The sequence below is a fragment of the Echinops telfairi genome, unplaced genomic scaffold (assembly GCF_000313985.2).
Source record: "Echinops telfairi isolate 266 unplaced genomic scaffold, ASM31398v2 ScPeMD7_2291;HRSCAF=2852, whole genome shotgun sequence".
Taxonomy (NCBI): Eukaryota; Metazoa; Chordata; class Mammalia; order Afrosoricida; family Tenrecidae; genus Echinops; species Echinops telfairi.
Window position 1 is genome coordinate 48,176,855 of NW_022106189.1, and position 6,964 is coordinate 48,183,818.

At 58.7% G+C, this 6,964-nt stretch overlaps 1 protein-coding gene across 1 annotated transcript in view; it reads left to right on the forward strand.

Annotated features, from left to right (window-relative positions):
* The first annotated feature begins 5,652 nt into the window (after positions 1-5,652).
* DPEP1 (dipeptidase 1) overlaps positions 5,653-6,964 on the forward strand; it is an 11,779-nt gene continuing 10,467 nt past the window's right edge. Inside the window, exon 1 of the mRNA XM_004704730.2 lies at positions 5,653-5,712. The gene's annotated coding sequence lies outside the window, so the exon portion shown is untranslated. The remainder of the gene's footprint in view (positions 5,713-6,964) is intronic.

Consider the following 6,964-nt stretch of genomic DNA (forward strand, 5'->3'; position numbering starts at 1 on the left):
GGGTCCCTCTGTCCATCGCACAAGCACCCTGGGTCCCTCTGTCCATCGCACAAGCACCCTGGGTCCCTCTGTCCATCGCACAAGCACCCTGGGTCAGCCTCTGGGTCGTATGCTGTTTTCCTAGAACCCGCTTCCCTCAGGCTTCTGCCAGTTGTCCCCCCGAAAGCACACCCTGCAACCCCTTCCAGTTGTTCTGGGGGCTTCTGCTTAGGTGCCCCCCCAGCTGAGAGCAGGGCCCTGCCAGCCTCTCCTCACTGGGCCCCACCAAGTGGACAGGATGCAAGGAATGGGTGAGGGGCCCAATGGAGGCCAGATGGGAGTTGAATAGATGGACAGATGGATGGGGGATGGGTAGATGGATGGCTGGATGCGTGGGTGGGAACTTGAGTGGCCTGTCCTCTCAGCATGGTGAGAAGGGTGACAGGACTCTCCTGGTTCACGACGACAGCTCAGAACATCCTGTCCTCGCCTTAAGCCCCTAGATCAACCAGCAACAGTAGCTCACAAGCTAATGTTCCCACACACTCAGCCGAATAGGAAGCTATCTTCCCACCTTTACCCCGACGCCCCCTGTAACAGGATGCCCTACAGGAGCAGGAATGCGAGTGTCCAGGACATGAGCCTCTTTGCCCAGTGGCCTCTCCAGAGCTGGTTGGCTCTCACTGGCTTGGAGGCAGTGTTCCTGGTCATTCCTACGTGGCTGCCCCAGGCAGGCCTCTGGCCTCCCATAACACCCGAATCCGCCTGTCAGGCACCTCTCTCTCCTTCCCAAGAGTAGACAGGGCCTGACAAAGTCAAGTTAAAACGCAGTTACATTACCCAGGGCTGCAGTGTCCAGGTGAGATGACCCCCTCTCCATAAGCTGGCTGGCTAGCCACTCTGGAGCCCTCGGGGACAGAAGACTTTGCCTGGCAGAACATGGCCACCACCAGAGGGCAGCAGCTGCACGCTCAGGGCAGGGGGTCAGAGGCTGGCTTGTAGAAGGTACAGAGGACTGGATCCTGCCTGCCCCCTACCCCCTCCCCACCCAGGGATATCTGGAAGCACCTCCCTAAAGAGTGGAGGTGAGGACAAGGGGCTGTCCGCAGAAGGGAGAAAGCTTGGGCACCCCACTGCCGGGACGCTGCCTGCTCCTCAGTGGCTGGTTCAGCCCTGCTGTGTCTGCCCAGCACAGCCCCTGGCCCAGCTTTCCACACACAGCAAGCAGTTCGGAAGGCTTTTGCAAGGAGTCACGACAGGCACCCCCCACCCCCACCCCCACCCCCACCTGCTCACCTTTGAGCCTGGTCACGGACCCTGCTGCCGCTGTCAGGCCAGGTGAGGGAAGGGCCATGGTGGTACGCAAGGTAAACTCAGGTTTCCCTTCGTGGAACACTTTTATTGTTGGCACTGCAGCGCAGGTGCTGTCCCGGGCTCTGGCAGGCAGCCCCCTTTCTCCCAACCCCACAGCCCTTCTGAGAGATCCAAAGCCTCCTGGGATTTACAGCCCCCGACAGAGATAGGAGGGCCCAGCCGGCAAGATAAGCATGGACTTGGGTGTGCTTATTTACTAATCTGGAGTCAACAGTTTCAGGTGTTTTCCAAAACATCAGAGATGCGAAGTTGTTCGCTACAGATTAATGAGTAAGCACTCGTAAGACTATGCTTACCTGGCTTAATGAGTAACCTCCCTCCCTCAGCCTGGGATCCTGTCACCAAGGCTCAGGGGCTGTAAAGAGGAGGGCAGTGACCTAACAGCAGGGCCTTGACACCAGGGCCAGCAGGGGTGGAGGGCTCTGCCTGGCACGCAGGGAGGCAGGGCTCTGCGAGGGCTACATCCAGCTCGGTGCCTCGCCTGTGCCTACACATGCCGCGAGCGTGCCGAGGGGCCCTGGGGGCCGGGCCTCTCACAGGGACTTTCCCTTGCTGCCGGGGCTCTCTGTCACGGAGTTGGCCCAGGTTGGGGGCTTCTGAAGGTCCCAAGTACTTGGGCCTCTGGTGAAGCTTTGCATGCCCCAGGTAGTGGGGCTCCTGTCGCTCAGGGACACACACCCCCCACCCCCACCCCCTGCTCCTTCTGAGCTCACCATTGGAGCCATGGCGTCCATCCATTTTGTGGACAGTCTTCCTCTGGTTTGCTGACCTTCCACTTGATCCAGCATGATGTCCTTCCCAGGGACCAGGCGCTCCAGATACTGTGTCCGATATGCCTGCAGGTCTTCCAAGACAGCCACTCCCTCTTCTAGCAGTGCCAAGCACACGGGGGCGCTCTCCAGCAGCACTGCCACCCACAGCCGTCCCTCCTCTCCGCTTCCTTATGCAGGGCCTGGCTGTGGCAAGCAGAGGTGGAGGTGTGGGCTCAAAAATACCATGGCTGACCAGGGCCACCTCTGTCTTCCGAGTGGCATCTTTACTTTGTACACCGGAACGAGCAGCAGATTTGCCCAATGTGATAGATAACATACATTTGATTTCCTGCCTGCTGCCAGTCTTTCCTCTGTTTATCAGGATGTCCCGGTCCCACTCCCACCAGACCCCGCCTGTCCACTGGGGACAGTGCTGTGCTTGCTGGGGGTGCTGGGACCTGTCCACATCTCTGTCCCTCAGCTGCTCCACCCAAGGGTCCTGTGTTTTTGTCTAAAGACACTGCGCTCTAAGCCCTTGCCCTTCCTTCCCCAGCCTCTCAGCTTGTGGTGTTTCTGTTTGCTATTTAATGCCACGCCAAGGAAAGGGAAAGAGAAAAAAATTAAGTGCCTAGTGTGAATCCCAAGGTCCCGGAGTGATGCAGCTGGAACCCACCCTCAGCCTGAAGAAGTGGTCCCAGTGAGGTGACGGCCAAGAGGGCTGGGTGCTGCAGTCCTACTGTCACCCCGGGGTGGCCATCAGTCTCCAGTGGGCACCGGACTCTGCGGCAGCCAGAACCCTGTGACTCACCTGCTAAGAGCATTGTACCACGGATTATCAGACTCCCCAGTCTGTAGCTCACAGTCCTCGGGAGGACAGCCAGCGCGCTCCTTAGACGTGACGATGGCCACACTTCGTCCTGAGTACTTTGCACGTTGTCAGGAGGGAGCAGAACCCGGATGGGTTAGTCTGGGTGGACTGGAGAAACAAATCCCGGGACTCGCATCTAAGTCTAAGCAAGAGCTTTACATAAAGAGTCATTGTCTGTTAAGAAAACATCCCAGTCCAGCCCAGATCAATTCCCTAGGTCTGATATTAGCCCTTAAGTCCAATACCAATCTATAAGTTCCTCGTCAGACTCATGCAACAAATGCAATGGTGCCGAATGCAGGAAGATCACAGGCCAGTGGGTGGGAAATCTTGTGGATCCGGTGGCAGTGGAAGCATCCCCACCCAGGGCTCTGGCTCCAACAGCATGGCTCCATCTGGTTTGTCCACAGGAAGGTGAAGCAGAGTGTGTGTCCCGCCTCTAGGGAGGAAGACAGGAGTTCCCGGAATCCTTAGGAGAAGGCCATGCCCACACAGAGGCATCTTTGGCCATGACCTGATTGACAGGCTAGACTCCACCCCTTCGCTCAAGTTGACTGGAGATGATGTAACGGCCACGCTGGGGAAGGATGCCGTGCTTGGCCGAGCGAAGGGGCAGTGAGGAAGAGGCAGACTCCACACAGGGGTGGTCAGCTGGGCGACTCAGGACTGGGCGGTGTTTTGAGCTACTTTGTACGGGGCTACTCTGAGTGATCCCGACTTGATGGCACCTAGCACCACCACCCTCACGGGAATACATGTTCCCATCGGGCCACAGCCCCGCACGCCCGGGCGGACGCCCGCACTGTTCCACAGCTGAGAAGGACTGGAAGGACCGGACCGACGTAGGGCCCTCTGCATTCTGTCCCTTCAGCGTGTGTGCTTGGCTGTCCGGGACAGGCGCATGGGGAAGAGGGACAGAGGGTCCTTGGCTGCCTGTATTTCTTGGAGCATGGTTGCTTTCAAGAACAAGCCTGGTGGCCACATCTCAGGACTCCAGGGGAGAGCAGGACTGTGCTGGGTGAGCAGAGCCGTCCATAGTGGGCCAGAACGGCCTGACTCTCCTTCTCTAGGGCTGGCCTGACTCAGCTCACTGCAAACATTGCCTCAGTTGACCTTATCTCGGATGTTTTCTCCCTAGGGAATTTCAGAAAGAGCCATAAATCTAGAACAGGAAGTGCGCAGCCAACTCCCCCTCCCCCTGTACTGGTGGCCTCTCAGCTCCCTTGGGTCTCTGTAGCCCTCTGAGGTTGACACCAGAGAAGTCAGCATTGGTGGTGGTGGGGGGGTTGTTTCACACAAAAGGGCCCCATCATGACGTGACAGTAGGGGGGGGTCAGTGAGTGGGGGGGGTCGTCAGCTTCAACCTCTCAGAAGTCTGGTTTTGTGTTAATTTTGCCTCAAACATCACAGTGAGCAGTCCACAGCCCACTCTGGTCTTTCTCCCAAAGTCGGTGCTAGTAACGTACCCAGCCCCCCCTGTAGACGCTGGTCTGGCTGGGAGACCCTTCCTCGGGTGACAGTCTGTGTCTCAGAACCCACTGCACCCCAAGGCCATCCCAAAGCTGGGGAGCTAGCCCTGTGCCCGGGGCCCCTCATCCATTCCTGACCCCAGGTCCAGGACCTCACCCAGGCTCCTCCCAGGACAGCTCTCTGATGCCTGCCCCACCCCTCCCTGCTGGTCCCCAGACCTGGGGCAGGGCCAGTCCCTCTGCCCTCCCTCCCTGGGCTGGGTGCAGTGGGGGGCCTGCAGTCTCCAGCCTCTCTTAGAGGCCCCAGAGGCACTGGACCCTGAGCTTGGGAGCCCTTGGAGCATTCCAACCTCTGGGTTCCCGGGTCCCCAGTCCTGGAATGCTCCCCCACTTATAGTAAAGGGGCCCCTGAAGGAGAGGGGGGGACCTGATGGGGTTAAGGAGGGGAAGAGACAGGATGGGGAAGGGGTAGGGGTGGAGAGGGGACAAAGATGAGAAGCTTTTAGGGGAGTGTACAGCATGGGGGTGGCCGGAGGAGCTGAGCTGCCCCTCAGCAGAGCTGCCTCTTACTGCCCCCATCCCACCACACCAAACCTCAGCTATTTCAGGGCCACTTGGAACAGCCCTCGGCCCAGCCTTCCCTGACAGACCCTCCCAGGATTGCAGATTGCGAAAGGCTCCGGAGTGGCCAGGAGACATTCCAACTGCTGGTCTCTCTGAATCATCTCTGGAGGCTGGAATGAAGGGTGTGGACAGACGCCATCGCAGATGCACAACCACACAGCCTCCACCTCATGCCTGCAGCATGCAGCACTCGGTTCACAGGCACCCTGGGGACGAGGGTGGGATACCCTTCTTGGTGACATCCTGGAGCCCGAGAGCCCAGCCTCGCCCACCTCACCACCCCATGCCCCATGTCAGTGGCACAGTCTGAGAGATTTCTGCTCCGGAGACCCCCAGGACAGCTCACACAGACCCCTTGTGGCCTGCCTGAGCCCCAGGTGCCGCCTGCGGTGGCCAGCCTCTATGAGTGGGCTGCACATCTGCGTCTGTGAGGACATGTGTAAGGCATTAGCCCCTCTTCCTCAGCATGCCTCACTCACTCGCGAGGGCCCCTGGGAGTCCCTTTTTCTGAGGGACAGCCTCTTTATGCCAAAAGGGAGCTGGCTGGGGACTTCAGGGGAGGGATTGAACTTGAGGCAACAAAGCCTCCAGCTGCCGCACTGCCGACAACAGCCGGCCACCAGACTCCAGTCCCCTTTCCTTCACAGTGAGTCTCGCTTGGGGAGCGGGGACTGCACGATGGGGGTTAGTCGGGGTCCAATGAGGTACCTTCCTGTCTCCCTGACTGCCTGGCAGTGCAGCACGGAACAGGTTTGGTAGTGGGTGACCCTGGTGGCCAGTCTCTGAGTCCTGCGATACGGTCATCATGGAGGGGACAGGCGGACATTGCTAAGGTACTAAGGTCACACATACCCCATCCTGGGGTATGGGGCCAGGAGGCTTGGAGACAGAGTAGGGGTCCCTGGAGGGGAGAGACATTGTAAAGACCCCCCAGAGTACAAGGACACCAGGGGCTTCAGTGCGGAGGGTGGGCGCTGGCACCAAACCTGCCCACCAGGCTGCAGACCCTCCCCTGCGAGGCTGGGGGCCAGGGTTACTGGGAACCAGGGTAACAGATGTGACCCTTGCATAGTAGGTCATGGGGTCAGACTGGGCAGGCAGCCACACAGTGAGGTGGGGTGGGGCGGCCTGGAGGACAAGGAGAGGAGGCCACAGCCTGGGGGTGGCCAGTGTGGGCAGGGAGGGCCGTCCGGTCTGGTCTGGGTCTGTGGCCCAGACCCAGGGGGTAGACGTGTCATCTGGGAGGGAGGCTTTGGGATTTGAGATGGGGGTGGCCACTCCAGTGAAGATGTCCAGTTGCACGGGTGGGCGGGGGGGCTGGAGCAGAAGAGTCCAGGGCCGCACAAGGTCCTCCTGGTAAGGGGAAAGAGTGACTGGTGGGGGCGTCCTGGGGCTCCTTCTCACACCCCCACTCACTTCCTACTGGAGTCTGGGTGAGGGAGGAGGAACTGGCTCCAGGAGCCAGTGGTGGGCGGGAGTGAGAGGGGCAATGACACGGAGCACCCAATCCCTGTGCTAAGTGCACGCGATCAAACTGTGTGCGTGCATGTGATCACACTGCGTGTGCGCAATTACACTGTGTCTGTGACTACACTGTGTGTTTTACACTGCGTGTGCGCAATTACACTGTGTCTGTGGGACTACACTGTGTTTTACACTGATTACAGTGTCTGTGTGGGTGTGATTACACTGTGTCTATATGTCTGCATGATTAGTGTATGCGGATGTGATCACAGTGTCTGTGTGCTTTACACTGTGTCTGTATGAGTGTGATTACACTGGGTCTGTGTGACTACACTGTCCAGGTGTGTGTGTGTCTGTGTGATTATAGTGTCTGTGAGGATGTGATTATACTTTGTGTGTCTGTGGGACTATACTCTGGGATTACACTGTGTGTG